Source organism: Cryptomeria japonica, chromosome 8, assembly GCF_030272615.1.
Source record: "Cryptomeria japonica chromosome 8, Sugi_1.0, whole genome shotgun sequence".
Classification (NCBI taxonomy): domain Eukaryota; kingdom Viridiplantae; phylum Streptophyta; class Pinopsida; order Cupressales; family Cupressaceae; genus Cryptomeria; species Cryptomeria japonica.
The window spans coordinates 19,912,514-19,930,709 of record NC_081412.1 but is presented as its reverse complement, the minus strand read 5'-3'; the positions used below and the strand labels follow the sequence as shown (position 1 = coordinate 19,930,709).

The window sequence follows — 18,196 nt, the reverse complement described above, 5'->3', positions numbered from 1 at the left end:
CAAGGCTCTTTTTTCTACAGGTAAAGGGCCTAAGTCCCAAGTCTTATTTTTCATCAAGGAGTCCATCTCCTCTTTCATGCCTAGCTCCCACTGTTGTTTGGCATCCACCTGCATTGCTTCTTCATATTCTTCTGGTTCACCAGAATCAATTAATAATATAGAATACAAAGAAGGAGAAAATCTTTCAGGGGGCCTACTTGACCTCGTAGAACATCTAACACTTGCAAGAGTTTGTGGGACGTTCTGTTGTTGCTGAGCATTAGGTACTTGTGGCATTTCATTTTTAGGAATCTCATCCAACACCACATATTCTTGCTTGTCCTGTTCATGCTTCTTTTCCTGCATCTGTTCTTTATACATAACCTTCTCATTGAATATAACATCGCTACTTCTAGTTATTTTCTTATTTTCAAAATCCCATAACCGATACCCATTTTCATCTATCCCATATCCAATGAAGGTACATTTCTGAGATTTAGCATCAAGCTTGGTTCTATTTTCTTTATCAACATGGACAAAAGCTTCACAACCAAAGGTTTTCAGAAAAGAATAATTTACCTTTTTACCAGTCCATGCCTCCTCTGGAATACCATCCAAAGGGGTTGAAGGTCCTCTATTTATCAAATAGACAACACTATGTATAGCATTTGCCCAAAAATGTAAGGGCAATCCAGCATGCAATCTCATTCTCCTCGCGCGTTCCATGATAGTCCTATTCATTCTCTTTGACACACCATTTTCTTGTGGAGTTCCTGGAACTGTCTTCTGCTTCCTAATCCCATTTAAGGAGTAGTAATCTTCAAATTCCTTGCTGCAATGCACACCTCCATTATCCGATCTGAGATACTTCAACCTTTCTCCTGTCTCATTCTCAACCAAAGCTTTCTATTTCTTAAAAGTTTAAAAAACATATGATTTTTGTTTTAGGAAGTATACCCATGTTTTTCTGGTTGAGTCATCAATAAAAATAACATAATAACAAGAGCCACCAAGAGGTGATACCTGAGTCGGTCCCCATGCATCTGAATGCACAAGCTCTAACTTCTCACTATTCTTCTCTTTCCCAACCTTGAGAAATCTGACTCTTTTATGTTTACCATAAACACAGTTTTCACAAAACTCTAAATCAATCTTCTTTAGTCCTGGCAATAAATTTTTGGAGTGAAGGATGTTCATCCCTTTCTCACTCATGTGTCCAAGCCTATGGTGCCACATTATCAAATTTGTTCTTGCAACATCTATTGTTGTTGTCCCTGTAGTAACTTTATCTGTAGCAGCTAAGGTAGAGTAAGTGTTACCAGTACACAGATATAATGTGCCTACCTTTGCACCTTTAGCTACTACTAATGATCCTTTACTGACCTTCCAGATACTGTTTGAGAAGGTAACTATGCAACCTTCACTACCTAGTTGCCCTCTAGAAATTAAATTTCTTCTTAAGTTAGGAACATGTCTTAGCTCCTGCAGAAACCAGTCATTACCATTTTGCAACTTGATCTTTATCTTTCCTTTTCCAACAATTTGACAGGGATCATCATCACCCAAATATACCTATCCAAATCACCTTGAACATAATCTAGAAAATATTTTCTATGGGGTGTAGCATGAAATGAAGCCCCGAAATCTATTACCCAAGAATCATTAACATTATTGAGACATAAGATTAATGCATCTTGTAAAGTATTACTTGCAATATTAGCTTCCTTACTGTCATTTTCATTTTTGTCTCCTTCTTTGTTTTTCTAAGACCAACAGTCTTTCTTTAGATGACTAGGCTTTCCGCAGTACCAACAATCTTTCTTTCCTCTAGATTTAGAGCGTCCTTTCTTTGACTTCCCTCGTGACTTCTCATTCCAAGGGCCTTTTCCTCTTTCCTTTGATCTTCCTCTGTTCTCCACATTCAAAACACTACTTGATGATGTTGGAGTCTCACCTGTGCTTTTCCTTCACATTTCCTCGCTTAGGATAACACCAACAATATTATCAAATACCAAAGTATTTTTTCCAAAGACAGAGTTACTTACAGCCATAACCAAGCTATTCCAGCTTTCTAGCAAAGAACATAAAATCAAGAGAGCCCTAACCTCTTCTGCAAAAGTAATTTTTACCGAAGACAATTGACTAGTAATTGTATTAAATTCATTTAAGTGCTCCGCTACAGATCCTCCCTCACTCATTTTCAAATTAAACAAATGCTTCATAAGAAATACCTTATTCGAAGCCGAGGGTTTCTCATACAGCTTAGCCAATGTCGCCATCAAATCTACAGTCGTTTTTGCTTCTGTTATATTGAAAGCTACAGATGGTGCAAGGCACAATCAAATGGATCCTAGTGCCTTTCTATCTAAAATGTCCCATTCTTCATCTGACATTGTGGTCGCTTTCTTTGTCTTTCCTTCTAATAACCACCACAAATCCTTTTGATATAGGTAATCCTCCATCTGCATTTTCCATAACTGATAATTCTAACCATTAAACTTTTCGACCTTGAATTTGGAATCCTCCATTGCTCCCACTCAAATCTGAAAGTCTTGCCAATTTACAGAAAACCTCGCTCTAATACCAATTGTTAGGGTTTCAAGCAGATCCGAAGCAAATATGAACTAACAATTATATGTAGATTTAAATACAAAAGATAAAGGAATAAAATAGGACACAGATAACACATAGATTTAACGTGGTTCACCCAAAATGGGTTACGTCAACCATACACAGTCGTCCAATCTTTCTTATTATCCAGCAAAAATAGTACATCAACATTACAATGCCTTAAGCATCCCAGCCGCTTATAGCATGCATTTTTAGGGCAACAAACAAAGTCGGCCTTTTTAGGGTTTTATTACAATGTCGGTTTTCATCAACAAAAATGGCAAAAAAAAATTTCTTGGGGGCTACCGCCCCCGAACCCCCGTAGTGGGCTTCGTGCGCTTTGGGGGCTGCCGCCCCCAAACCCCAGCCTGGGGCCCGGCCCAACCCTGGACCCCACCAAGGATATGTGCTGACTGTACAGTACTTTGTTGATCAATCGCCACATTTCAACATGATCATTTTTTAATTCATATGTACTTAAAAGTATTACAAAATGTAATGGTGAAATTAGCATGCATGTGTCTTTTTCCATTTAGTTTTGTGCCCATATTGAGAGAATTTCTTAATACAGATGTGCATATATGTATTGACAAATAGCATAATATTTTGTGAATCTTGTTTTATTTCCAAAGCTTTTACCTCTTCCTATAGACACATATCCCTATATGTTTATCCACCCCTTATCCATAGGTCTACACATCTTTCAATACAACCTTTATTTATTGCAACCCATATACCGATACATTCATTCTCTACCTAGTTTAGATTATTTAACATTCATATCCTAGATCACTTATGTGGACATGAGATTGACCTCATTACCACATAATTATCCTCATAATTTTAAAATTTAAATAAAATTGCAGCTAGCTCCTACAATTTTATTAGTTGTGAGTTGACTAGAAAAATGTGTAAATGTATGATTAAATGATTCCAAAGGCTTGTTTTAAAAATTATTCATTTGCATCCATATATCAACTCCCATTTCTCTCACATCCTCTCTCATTATACAAGTATTTATGGAGCAACTGATAGTGGAACATTTCAACTTAGTGAATTAAAAGGAGTATCTATGCATGCATCATTCCAAGATACATTCCTCATGTCTAAAGCTGACCATAAACACACATCTCTAAGGTTGACCTTGATGAACATGTCTCCTTGTGATATAATAATGCTTATAAGAAATTTCTAAAGACTATTAGTCTCATATATCATAAAAAGAGTAAAGTAGACAACTTGGCCAATTAGGAGAGTTCTAGAGTAGATATGCACACTAAGTAAGGGATCAAATTCACATGTGGAGGATAAATCCACATGTTTGGAAAGATCCTAATCTATGAAATTGACAAAAAGATAACATTTCTAAGTTAGAGATGCTTAAAATTCAAAACCCACATTAAAATCATTATTTTTATGGTCATAGAGCTAAATACTCTAATTATTATATTTACTTTCTATACTTCAATACCTAATATCAAAATACATTAACCCACACAAACTCACACTAAACATAACAAAATTTTATTTTCTTACAACATAATAAATTTTTAATATATAATTATAAAAAAATAAAAAAAATTCTAGATATTTAAATTATAAATAATGAAATTTGCATATAATTAATTCTTTTTAAAAAGGAGGGTAAAAAATTATTCAACTCAAAGGAACATTACAAATCAAAAGAGCCACAAGCTCATCAAATAACAACCTAGAAATAATAGAATAGAACCTAGAGAGGATCATCGAAGAAGAAACAAACTACATATTTTTATCATCTATAACTAACTTATCCAAAGGTTGAGAATACTCTTGGGGAAAAAGTCCCCACTCACCAACATTCCACTTCTCTAAATTCTCAAAAGCCCATTTAGCAAGGAAATCAGCTGCCCTATTTCACTCTCTAGGAATATGACAAAAGGAAACAAATTTTAAAGAGCATCTTAGACTCAAAATCCATCTAACCACCAAGACCAATTATCAATTAACTCCATCCAACCTTTTCTCATTCAACATATCCACAATAATCTATGAATTAGATTCACAAATACTTTTCCCATCCAAGAGTACAACCCCTTTCCATACCATAAAGAATAGCAAGTGCCTCCGTGAGGTTATTAGTATGTTTCCCTTTATAGATAGAAATGAAAAATGAAATTTCTCCATAACTATTCTTGTTAATTCCCCATAATCCCTGCATGTCCAAGATTCCCCCTAGAAGACCTACCAATATTTACCTTTAGAACTCCTTGGGGAGGAGGAAGTTGTTGACCCTCATGATGAAAATTCATCTTAGCCTATCAAGATCTCCAACCCATATAAGAGCTAAAAATAGTGTCAATAATATTCAAATTACTTATAATAGAAAAATCACTAGGGTCCATTGTACCAGAAATATCACATTTTGCAAAAATAGTCTCCTGAAGCCTACAAATAATCTTCTACCATAATTGAACCACCGTTGTTTTCTTATCCTAAAATATCCTATGATTCCTCTCTAACCAAGGATGCTAGCTAACGAAAGTAGGACCAATAGCCCAAGATAATTGAAGAAAATAATTCTTAGTTGGAGGCCTACCCAGACTTTCCTAGAAATTCATCAAAGATGTCGAATGAACACAAGCTTTATTCCATCCTCCACACTGAAGGTTTCAAAACTCCCTAGAATAAAGACGATGGAAGAACATATGTGGAGGGAATTCTTCATTGTTAAAACAAAGAACACAAATAGAAGGACCCTATAAATCTCTCTTTTGTAAAATCTCCTAGGTAAGACACTTATTTTGAACTACCGAACACAAAATAAATTATAATTAGGAAATGAAAATTTATTCCAGACCTACTTCCACCAAATAATTTCATCCCTCTCATACATTTGGCTACCTAACTCTAGGTAACCTGAGGCAATCAAGAATTTTCCCTTTGGATTAAGACCCCAAGCTAAAGTATCCCTCCCTTTTAGGCAATTATAGATTCTACTAGCCAAAATTGTAGTTAGCTCCTATCGAGCCTCCTATATAATTCTAGGAGGACATTCTTAAGGATCCTTCCACTGAAACGCCTCTACCAAACCCAATTATGAGCTACTTTAAAATCTCCAACCTTACTCTAGCCAACTTCACTTGAAAAATATTAGGGGTTGTAAATGTAGAAACAAATTTACATGATGTGGTGATATTCATCCCAAGAATCATACCAAAAAAGAGCTTCAAATCCCTTATTAAAGATCTAGAAGAGACCCTCTTTGATAAGCTTAGCCCCTCTTTTCAAAGTATTCAAGATAACATATCCCTTCCCCACAAGGCAACACTAAGGAACATTAGAACTATTCAACCCTAGAGATATTTGTAAGGATTCTAGAACAATCCTAATCTTGGCTTGTACACTATCACCAATATAATTTGGTACCTAAAACTTGGCTACTCAAACCTACAAGCTTGAGACTAAGACCTCCCTCCCACTTTGGCCTACAAAGAGACTCCCACTTAGCCAAGCTCCACTTCAATGAAAGAAAATTTTCCACCCATAAAAAGTAATAATAGAGAGCATCAAACCCTTTAACAAAGCTTGAAGGAGCAACCTGCACCAAACACATATAGACAGGGAGGGCCCAAACCACTAAATTTAGAAGAGTCACTCTCCTAGCAAACAAAATCCATCTGCAAGTCCAATGGTTAACCCTCCTATGAAACTTATCCAAAACATCCTGTGAAAACTCTCTAAGCTGAGATCCAACAACAATGGGAATCCCAAGGTAATCCATAGGAAGGAAGCTAATATGAAATCCAAGAATCTAAGAAATCCTACTTTGAATAATCCAAGGAGTATTGAAGAATAAAATAGAAGATTGTCTGCATTAATATTTTGTACAAAGGCAACCAAGAAAGTATAGAAATTCCTTAAATTCACTACTTCATTCATTTTGGCAGTACCCATTAGAGTAGTATCATCCACATACTATAGATAGAAATTAGGAGACTATAAGTTGGTTCTCCAACTACGACCCTAAATCAAATTTTGTCTAAAATGAAGCTTGATAAATCTTTGTAGACCTTCAACCATAATAATAAATAGATAGGGAGATAGAGGATCCCCCTTTTTGAAGATCCCGAGATGCTTTGAATAACTCAAGCAACTCCCTATTGATAAGAACATAAAAGGAAGTAGAAGTGACACAACTCATGATCCAATTAACCCAATCACTACCAAATCCAAATGATAGAAGGACTTTATGTACAAAATCCCATTTAACTTGATCATAGGCTTTTTCCATGTCTATTTTAATGAACATGGCCTTTTTCTTAGAGGTTTCCATAGAATGAACAACCTCAATAACTAACACAATTTTCTCAAGAATTTGTCTACCAAAAAAAATTCCACCCTAGTCCTTAGAGATCAAAGAGTTGAGTCATGAATCTCCATGCAATTAATTTACTAATAATTTTACAAACCGCATTGCAAAGGGCATTAGGTTTGAAATTGTCCAAACAAGTAATCCCTTCTCTTTTTGGAATAAGATCCAAGAAAGTAGAGTTCATGACTCTCAAAATTTGTTTATTTCTCTACAACTCCTTCACAATATTAAAGAGATTCAATTTGATAATTTATAAAAGCTCCTAGAAAAATTCTATTGGAAAACCATTTGGGCTTGGGGCTTTTCCTTTTTTCATTTGAAACATAACCTCATCCAATTCTTGCAAAGAGATGAGTCAAATGAGGGCCTCATTCATCTCATTAGAAACTAAAGAGGGATTGCAGTCTACAATAGTGTTTTCTTATTCTCTAGCTAGGAGAGAATCCTCAATAAATAGAGCTGAGAAGAATTGAGAATCCTTCTAAGATATTTTCCCAAGGAGGAAATTTGAGCCCCTTCCGATGGCACAAAAGAGGCAATAAGATTTCCATTCCTTCTATATTTAACAAAGTTATGAAAAAATGTAGTATTTCTATTCCCTTCATGAAGCCAATAAATATGAGATTTTTTCCTCTAAACATTTCCTCACATAACTTCCATTTGCCCAACTCCTTAACATCAGCAATATCCTCTCTAATTAAATCCTCCATTAGAGAATGATCCTATATTTGGCAATAAAGAGTATCCAAATGAGCTAGAGTTGTCATTTTATTGAAATGAATGTTGTCAAAGCTCTACCCATTCCACTTTTTCAAATTGTATTTCACAAACTGCAACCTTTTAGTGAAGGAATACATAGTCATGTTGTAAGCTGACCTCCCTTTGTGCCACCAATCTAGCATAAATTCTTGAAGGGAAAGATCTCAAAGCCATATCAATTGAAACTTAAAAGAGGGATTATTTGAAACTCTGAAGAAACAACTAAATATTTGATTGGCCAGTGATCAAAACCTCTCCAATCTAAGATCTCAAGACTAGTCATCCACCTATCTCCAACCCAAGAACAAGAGACAAGGAATATGTCAAGCATCTCTGATATAGCATTTTCACCACTTCTTCTATTGTTCCAAGTGAAGATTCTATTGTTACACTTAAATAGATTTAGAAGATCAATTGATATTGTCCCTAAGAAGGCCAACAAATGGATCAAGCCCGAGTATTCCACCCCTTCTTTCCTCTAGAATAGAAACTAAATTAAATTCTCCAACAAAGATACAAGGAAGAAAAGGAGCGAGAAATCAAACATATACCTAACATGAAACCAAAGTTGGGATTTCCTAAGAAGATGGTCTATAAGGTCATAAATATTAGTTAAAAGAAAAGTCTTAGTAGAATCCAAACTAGAAGCAGCTAAGTGATTCGAGATCCACCGGAGTGGAAAAACCTTCCTTGGGTCCCAAAAAAGGTTACACCGCTTGAGATACCATGAACCCCCACGCATTGGCCCAACATGACCATGGGTTCAGATTCTAGGATTTCTATTCAACATACCATCCACTGTCAATTTAGTTTCCTAAACAAAAATGATATTAGGAGAATAAGTACCAATTAATTTGTGACTATCTTTTTGTCTAGAGATACTATTCATATGCTTCACATTCATGAGATAACAATCATTTCTAAGATAAGGAGAAATATGATTCAATGGTCTTCACTGATCCAAATTCTATCAATTTCTCACCAATTTATTTCATTTTCTCGTGATCTTTCTTATGTCCCACCCTAGAATATTTCTCTAGAGGACCCTTTCAAAGGGGTTTTTGTTGCAAACCAAAGGATTGTGAAACCCCACTTATTTTCCTAGAATCCAACACCTTCTTCACCCGAGGAGGACTAGGATTAGCTCCATTGGAATTCCTTCTTCTTGAACTAAGTCCTTCAGTGCATCAAACCAATTGAAGACCCCATATTTTTTTCTATCCTTGAGGATTCTCTTCTAGCCCCTCCCCTTATTACAAGGCTTAATAGGAATAAATCCCTCATTATCTATAACCCCTTCAGACCTAGGGGCCTCCCCTTTATCAAGCTTAGGAATAGAGTTAGAAGGAACATTGGTTGTAGTAGCAACCTAGTTGAAATGAAGGCACCTTCTTTGTAGATTTCCATACTCATGATATATTCAACATAAAAAAGAGAGAGTCTTACAGTAGTCGAGCTATTGAATCCAAGAACAATATCCAAGAAAAAATTTTCATAGAGTTTGGTAAAGGGTGATTCAAATAAATTTAAACAAAAATTCAGGCATAAGAGAAACCTTCCTATCTAGATTTTGTTTTGTTGAACCAATTGGCTTACCAAGCATAAGAGAAATCATGTGTAGAATGCTATTTCTTCAAAAATCAAGTGACGCCACAAGAGACAAACCAAAATAGGGACTTTCAAAGGGCACTCCTAAAAAAAAATTAAATCCCACATGCCAAGGTTTGATGAAGAGACCAAACTAGTTGTAAAAGTAAGGTCCACCCTTAAAAGTTGTATTCCTAGATCTTTCATGTATGAAAATATAACCACAAAGTAATTGTTGGAATCCATCATTATCTCCATATCACCTTTAGGGTTCCAAACCTATTGATCCCATAATTCCAAAATTGACAAATAAATTTGAAGCCCCATGAATTTGCAAATTAAAGAATGATTTCTTTAATACATGACATCCTCTGAAATAGGCTCTAGTAGCACCACCAAGACTATCGAGTGGCTTCTCTCCAATCTGCCATTAACTTTCCTGAATATAGGCACAACTATCACAAAGGAAGAAGCTTCACCATCTTCTTATTCAAATGATCCATAGCTCTGAAGGAGAATTATTTGTTTTACCCAAGGCATCATAAATCATTAGGCTTGGAGAAGCACCCCACCTCTCCATAAGAAACACAAACCCAAGGGCATAAAAGAAAAGTACGAGATGGAGAAACAACCTCCACCAACCTACAAGCCAAAAGCCCATGAAGACCAAAGCACACTAAATACATCACTCAACTCAAAGGAAAAAAACCCCACCATCATACACATCAACCAAACCTACCAAACACAAAAATACAAAAGAAATGCCACACAAAAAACCCAAAACACCTTGCAAACCAAGCCACCACTCCACCTAGGCCTAAACCAGACCAATTCACCCCAAATTCACACCCAAAATTGCAAAAAAAAGGAAGAAAAAATGTGTGGCTAGGGTAAATCCTAACATTGTATCATGAAGTTAACACTCTCACTATTGCTATCGCCATCCTCCCTTGTCCTTGCATATAAATAAAATGTAGTAATAGGATTCCTTTATTTTGTATGTAAACTAATTTCACATTTTAAAATTCTAACATATTTCTATATAAAATAAAAAATATTTGATATTATTTTGGAATAAATAAAAAATTTAGAGAAAAAATACTATATTTCCACAATCTATAATGTTGAGAATGAATGTTGTTCATTTAACTCTATTAGTTTGTTGAGATTGTAGAGGAAATAAAGCATTCATGCAAAAGAAGGGAGCAAGAAGGATTTTGTCTACCTATCTTACAACATGTGCCATGTCCCTTTGATGGCAGCAAGATTAATGCGATGATGGACCAAGTTTTTCTATGATTAGGATGGGTTCAACTTCTTCAATTTTGTGTAACAAGCTAATTTAATATCATGATCAACTCCTTTCTCTTTCATTCCAAAGACAAACATTATTTATTTTAAAAGGGGGTTAAATAGTTTGGTGACATTTGAGATTTTAATTCCTTAGATTGGGCTTCTTAGCAAAGCTCTAAGAGCACACATTAGTTAAAAAACATGTCTAAAGAGTTTATGATTTTTTTGAAATCATTGGTGCCAATGGACCTTTTTACTAAACTTTGCAATCCTTTATAATGTAATTTTTGCAAGGATTGGTGGTAGCTTTTCAAGCACCATTTCTTTTTATTTCCTTCATAAAAATAATATTTAAGCCCACTTTCAAGCATGTCATTAAACCCAAGATTGAACCAGAAATGGAGATGTGGGTTTCAAGATAAGACATGGATGAATTTGAGCATTCAAATATGGAGGTTTAATGTTGAGGCTAATGCTCAAATGTTGGCTTAGAAAATCTAACATTACAAGCTTCATGTGGGGGTATTCAACAATGGTAGGGTTACCATCCATCTGAGCCTTCTAAGAGCCTTGTGAAGATAGATTGAATTGTAAAATGGTTCAACCAATCAAATGAAAACACATTCTTTAAGGATTGTTCTTATTAGAAAAAATGGAATGCCATTTTCAATTACTTTCTTGTTATTTTTATCATGCTTTGTGTTGGAAAGAGGGTATTTTGGGTATTGGTTTTCATAATTAATGTTATGGCAGATGCTATGAGACAGACTGTTTTGCCAAATATATGAAAAAGTAGGTGTTGAACACTTTTTTCAAATCATTTTGTTCACCAACAAACAAAAATGCTAAATTTTTACTCTTACATCTTATTCTAAACTATCTTGCTTTGTTTACATTTGTAGGGGGTTGCTAATGAGCCATCTAGAAACAACACTCTTTTGGGTGAAATTAAACTTCAAACCCTCCAACTTCACAAGAGGATATCATCTCTTCTAGATAGTTGCAACATATTTTGGTGGGTTGTAATGCTTGTTTTAGTCTTGTTAAGGACTAACTATTTGGGGCTTGCTATTTTGCTATGACAACCATCAATATTATAGTTATTTTTTCTTTCTTGACAGTCCATTGATTGCCCTCCTCTTATGTGTATTCTTTTCTTTGCATTATTAAAAAAACTTTTATAATTTTTTATATCAAACAATTATTCTCAACAATTGATTTATTTTGTAAGTCTAAGATGTTTTGACTTTTAATTTTTTTTTTTAAAGTTTGTCTTTCCTATAAAAAAAAGTTATATATATAATAAAATACAATTTTGTGATTCAAATTCTTTATATAAACTTTCTAGAAAGTGCAATTCAAAATGGCCTCACAATTTTTTTTCATAATATACTTGTAATAAATTTTGTTTTGAACACTCATGTATTTTTTCTCTTTCATTATTTAAAAACCCAGAAAACACAACTCTATGAGTTTCGTGGTCTCTTTTTAATTGTTTGAATTTGTATACGTTTGCCTTTCTTGTGGGACAAGTTCTGTGTTGTAACAGTTTTTAGCTTTTTTGAATAAAATACAATTTTATGATTCAAATTCTTTATCTGAACTTCTTACATAGTGCACTCCCAGGGTGGTCTCACAGAAACGTGCTTGTAGTGAATTTTGTTTTCCCTAATCCCTTGCCGGAGCCAATTTCGAAAGCTATGTATGCCCTCGCCTTGCAATTCGATCCCGCCTAGAAGAAATTTTTTGTCGTTCTTCACTATCGGCTGCAACGAAGAGCTGTAAATTCTTCCATAAGCAACAGATAGTGGAATACATCATCACTTTTGCCCAGACTGAAAGCCAAGTTATCTTGCCCAAATTTTAAACCCTAATTTATATGAATTGAATGTTCTGTACCTAATGCCTGCCTGAAATAAACGTGTGTTTTGTAATGCATGTAGCAGCTACTGGCGATGAAAATCTCTTTCAAGGCATGCTGAGCGAATCATTAAAGGCTGAAACAGCGACTTTAGGCAGCAAGGTTAGGTTCCACATTTTGAAATTCCTGAAAAGTGGAGAAACAAGTATTATGCTTCTGTTGAAAATTATAATTGAACATAAATGTCTCTGATTTAAATTTTTAAAGATATTAAGTTCCGATGTTTTTTAATTTGTGGAAGTGAATTGCGGATCACCAGGCGAGGCGAGTCTTGAGTATGTTTAAGTTTCCTAAAATAATCACAAAACTAAGAAAAAATAAAAAATAAGAAAAAAACAAACCCTAAAACAATTATAATTAGATATTATTTGGAGTCAAAAATTAGTTTGTCAATTATTCGCATCAGCCGAGTCCTAAGATTTATAGCAATTTAGTTGAATGATAAGGCAATTATATATTTAGCAGTTTTGGTACTTGGAGTTGGAGATGAAAACCTACAGGCATGTCACTCCATTTACCTTGGGGATGGAAACCTTCGAGAGAAGATCGAAATTCCGGGTGACTCAGAAACTTTGGTAGTGTTCAGATTTGCATGTGTACCAGAAAAGCATGCTCATATCTATAAGTTGTATCAGGCCGGTGAATTTTAAGCTGTACATGTGTGTTTGATTAAAATATAAAAATAAAAAAATATTTATTGCTTTGTTATATCTGGGTATTACTGTGTTTGCTATTTCATATGCATTTAGTTGAAGTTTTTACAAAACGGACACTGATACCAAATACTACCTAAGTCTTACAAATACTCTTCATGACTCAAATAGTTACCAAATAAAGGAATACCCTTAAATGCACTATGACAATACAATGGTACGAAAAATCTAGATATATTGAGCCAAAAAATCGTTTCAGCTTTAAGCTCCATATGCACAAAGCGAAAATAGTACATGAAATAACCTAGGCTCAAAGTGAGGAAGAAAAAAAACATGTGAAGGAAAGCAATTACTACAGTAGAAAATTAAATAAAGCTTGTCTACAACAAAACTCTAAGAATTCAGTATCATCAATATATCTTTTGCCTCTTAAGGAAACAATTCCTGCTTTGCATTGTCTAGAAAATGATAACGAGCATTCATGATCCCAATTTCAATCTCTATGTTCAATAATTTAAGTATGAATTCCCGGGAATCATTTTTATTGCAATAGTTGAAATCCTTGGCCAGCTTGATTCTTTTCCTTGCTGTGGCAGGCTTTGCTTCTGCTGCAACTGTTGCCTCCAAACATATGTTTAAGATTTCAAGCAATCCTTGATTGCAGTTTTAGTCAGCTAACCTAAAAATCAGACAGAGGTTCAGCAGCTTTTAGTTTTCTTTTCTCAAATACATTACAATACCTAAGAAAATGCCACAGAGAAAAACTAAGACAGAGGAGCATGTTTTGTTGGGAATCCATGGCTCTTAAACAACCAATATAGTGCTGCCAAGTCAGTTGTAATTGCACACACAAGACATAAATGCCACTTTAGGTAATTAAACATCAGATAACATAACTGTACTTTTTCTGGAGACAATTAACGAGCTACACATGTCATGCTTTCTATCTTAACTGTAATAGTAGCATGACACTTCATTTAGTGGAATAAAGCTTATAACAACCTTGATGTCCGTTAATGAGATATTATGAATAGCTACTGTAATAAATAGTAATATAGATTATAGAATAAAGGTGTTGGCTGTTATTGTCAATGGATTTTCTATTTCTTCATGCTGAATGTTAAAGGATTTCTAATTTCGTCACTGCCAGGTATGCACTTCTCCCCTACTTCCTCACTACTCTGATATTTTTTGGTGTTAGCATTCAATGAAAAAGTCAGTGTGGGCTCCATGGATGAAAAGACCAAAAGAAAATATTTGACAAATTCCATAAGCTTATTTTTGGCTTCAGACAGACACCTTTTCATTTCTCAAAATGTATGAACCATTGAAAAACAAATTAATGCATTTTACTTATCCACTGAAAACTCAAAGACAAATTTGGGTTTGTACACTTGATCTTGTTGAGACATGGACCAGCTAGGACTCGAACCTAGGACCTTCCATACGCTGCTGGAGTGCTCTACCACTGAGCTACTGGCCCCTCTTGGACCAGTCCATCATTGGTCTGGGTGTGGCTTATTTCCAACACCAACACCTCCCCTCTGCTTGGGGCTCCTAGCCTGGACCTGGCTCTGATACCATGTTGAGACATGGACCAGCTAGGACTCGAACCTAGGACCTTCCATATGCTGCTGGAGTGCTCTACCACTGAGCTACTGGCCCCTCTTGGACCAGTCCATCGTCGGTCCGGGTGTAGCTTATTTCCAACACCAACAGATCTGGATACACAATTTCAGGGGGGAAGTTTGGTTGATTGACTGCATTAGGAAAGTCTTTGAGTATCCATACACAACCCAAAATGTTCCTTGTAGACTGCCCCTCCTTTGCACCCACTTATATTGAGAGTATTGGTGGTATAAAACTGCCTACTTGGTGTCCACATCTTCAACGTTCTCTTACTATGCTCCTGTTTCATTCTTGCAGCTGGTCGCAGACCATTCTTAAATTTCTCTGTACCATCAAGAAAATAGTTATGATCATATCCCACAGAAAGCTGATTTATCCTGCTTGCAGTAGTAACTTCTTTGGTAAAGTTCAAAGGAATAACTTTCACAATCAAGATCTGTGCTGCAGGGATAAGGGCCTTATCAGTAGGAGTATAATGTGAAGCTCATATTTTCACAATATGTCTAAGATTGTCTATTCCACTGTTATGGCCTGCAAGGTCTCAGTAAGTATGCTGGACTATGTTTATGGATGTAGCCTTATTCTTGGCCACTGGTTCCATATCAAACCTCAATTATTGCATCCACCTCTATATGTGGCAGCAACATGAAGATCCCTTGAAAATAATGTTCTTAAATCAAACATATACTAAACATCAAAGTGCAACATAAACTTGAATTTTCTTAACATCCATTCACATTGTATTAGGAACTTAAGAAATCCAACATAAAGTTCATTTTTTCGTAAACCCATTGTTCTGTTCAAGTGGCAGCACATCAGTGTCTTTCAAGAATAAGAATTGGAAATGCTTTTGTGCTTGAAAAATGTTCATTGTTTTTCAATGCAATTGTTTCCTCCCCGCATACCTCTCTTCCCTTCATGTCTCCTTTCAACTTACTAAAACTACAAAACAAAGCAGAAAGCATGCCGTTAAATTCAGGACCAAGCAAATGATCATAGACATAATTATGTGTATTTTCACCTAGCTAAAATATGGTATAATTTGATCTGAAAACTAGCTAAACGGTGGCAAAACTTAGAAGAAATTAGTCACTTACCTAAAATGCTCTGTCTGATTCAAATGGATAGGTTGAGGCTTCTGCCAAGTTCTTAATTATATTGAATGCCATCAACCAGCATCACAAATACATAAATACTATGACCTTCAACCTGAAAATGTATCACATCGCTTGTTAATATATTTAGAAGGGATACATTTTGAGAATGTTAAAGTAGGTATACTCCTAAAATAGACTATACCTCACACTCTACAGTGAGCAAGGCTGCTTCAGCACAAAGTGAATCTGAAATAAGAACAGATTTACCTCTAATACAATTCCTACTGCACATACCATAACAAAGCATCACTTACATGATAAATGAAAGAAATAGAGAAGATTGATGTTCTGGAATCACCTCTGCAAAATCCTAAAAAACAGAACATTCTTGTCATTATCCATACTCCATAACCATGCAAATCCTGGGCAGTAGTTGATTGTTTAGCAGAGTAAGGGTGGTCTTGAAGTTGGCCTGTGCATGCCTGCTGCTAATAAATATAAAATCAAAGAGCTCAAGATAGCACATACGTGCTTTCTTTGTTCTTATCTACTGCTACGTTGATTTCTCACTGTTTACACAGCATTTTACTTAAGTATTTTATGTGGCCACTGCAGGTAATAAACACATAGGCATGCAATTCACATGTTCAGATGGGTGACAGCTGGGGAGGGGGAGGTGATTGTTTTACATTACATACATTGGCAGTTTTATTTGATTTTACAAATCCGAAAATGGAAAATTTACACAGAAAAATTACTCTGCGCCAATAGGAAAAAGTAAGAAATGCAAACTTAAATATTAATAAATACACAACTTTGGTAAACTGAATAATTTTTTCCATGCATGAATATCAATGTATAATCATATAGTTTTTGTGAAAACTACAGTCCTCTGCTATAGTCAGGGACAACAAGAAATAGCCATACATTGTGGATTAGCATAAAGAATCAAACCTTAAATTTTCATCACCTACTCTTGAGAATTTTTGAAATTTAATTGTCCGTTTTCTTGGGTTAAAAGGTCTAACTGTGGTTCATGAATGGTTATATGAAATTGAGGGACGTTCACATGGGTTATTGTCTTAAGCCGATAGTCTTAGTTAGCTGGGGCTTCAACAGTGAATATTCATCAGTCCTGCTAACTGTTAGATATTGCTGGGAAAATATTCCCACTCCTTGACAAGTGGTGTAGTCTGTGTCTACCATCCTGCATAGGGCTCCATGTCGACACATAAAACATAGAATTCAGCATCAATGGTGCCACCAAATTAAAGTGACACCCACAAAGCTAATGTGCCACATATTAAAATCAGATGCTCAATCCACCTATACAAGAATCTGGCTATAAAATAGCATATACTAAGAAGCAAACAGAATTAGGATCTCCCTTTTTATAGTTTCTATGCACTACTCTGATCATGGGGCAGATATAACTAAGAAATTGAGGTTAATAATTTATCTGAAACAAAGCACAAACAAAAGTTTCCAGTTAAATAATGAATAAATAAATAAAAATAATTAAAGCAGTTCCATTATCATCTGATAGGTTTTGGTTGGTGGGAGAATGGTTGCGAGAGATTTGTTAGTGCCAGTAAACTAGCTAGACATTGGAAAACCTTGCATTTCCACCAGTTGCAATTCTTCATAAGCTTGACAGGTTTTCCGTTGACTCTGACAGGAATAAAATCTGGCAGATACATAAGAAATTTCAGAAAACTGTGCATAGAATTCGAACACACATCCAATAAGGCATAAGTCAATGACACGTGCCAGAGATCGTCCTATGCCGCCTGCCACTGCTTCCCAACTGCTTCCAACCATCATTTGTCCTGGCTTACATATATAAGAATTCACCTCATTTTGCACACACCTTGTCCACAAAAGACAGAATAACTTCACCTCCAGATAACATGCTCTGTAAATCTATTCGTTCTGCTGCCAAATTTGTTGTCTTTATATTCTGAAATGATTTATTTCATTCATGGAATTTTCCTTGAGCTATGCATCTATAGCTTTTTAACTGGCAGGAAGAAATTCCAAAAGCATAGAACACTGTTGGAAAAAAATTAACATTAAATACAGAAGCTCCTGTTGATGTGTTTTTATGCACCTCGAACACAGAATAAAATACCAAGGTATTCTATCCTCTCTTGAACAAAGAAACTTTGAATGCTAAACAAAGTCATCAATCAAAGCAACTCCAAGTTTTACAATGCGAACTATGCGACTTTAAATGCTGTGGATAGACTCAGTGTTTATGATGTGATTTGCTGGAATCAAAGTCATAAATCAAAGCAAAGTCCAAGCAACTCCA

At 35.2% G+C, this 18,196-nt stretch overlaps 1 long non-coding RNA gene and 1 pseudogene across 1 annotated transcript; one reads left to right on the top strand and one right to left on the bottom strand.

Moving 5' to 3' along the window:
- The first annotated feature begins 12,073 nt into the window (after nt 1-12,073).
- On the top strand, nt 12,074-12,734 carry LOC131050202 (uncharacterized). The gene is made up of 2 exons (XR_009106871.2): nt 12,074-12,428; nt 12,529-12,734. It is a non-coding gene; the product is annotated as an uncharacterized LOC131050202 (long non-coding RNA).
- Nucleotides 12,735-14,475: 1,741 nt separating this feature from the next.
- On the bottom strand, nt 14,476-15,386 carry LOC131050195 (uncharacterized; annotated as a pseudogene).
- Nucleotides 15,387-18,196: the final 2,810 nt, after the last annotated feature.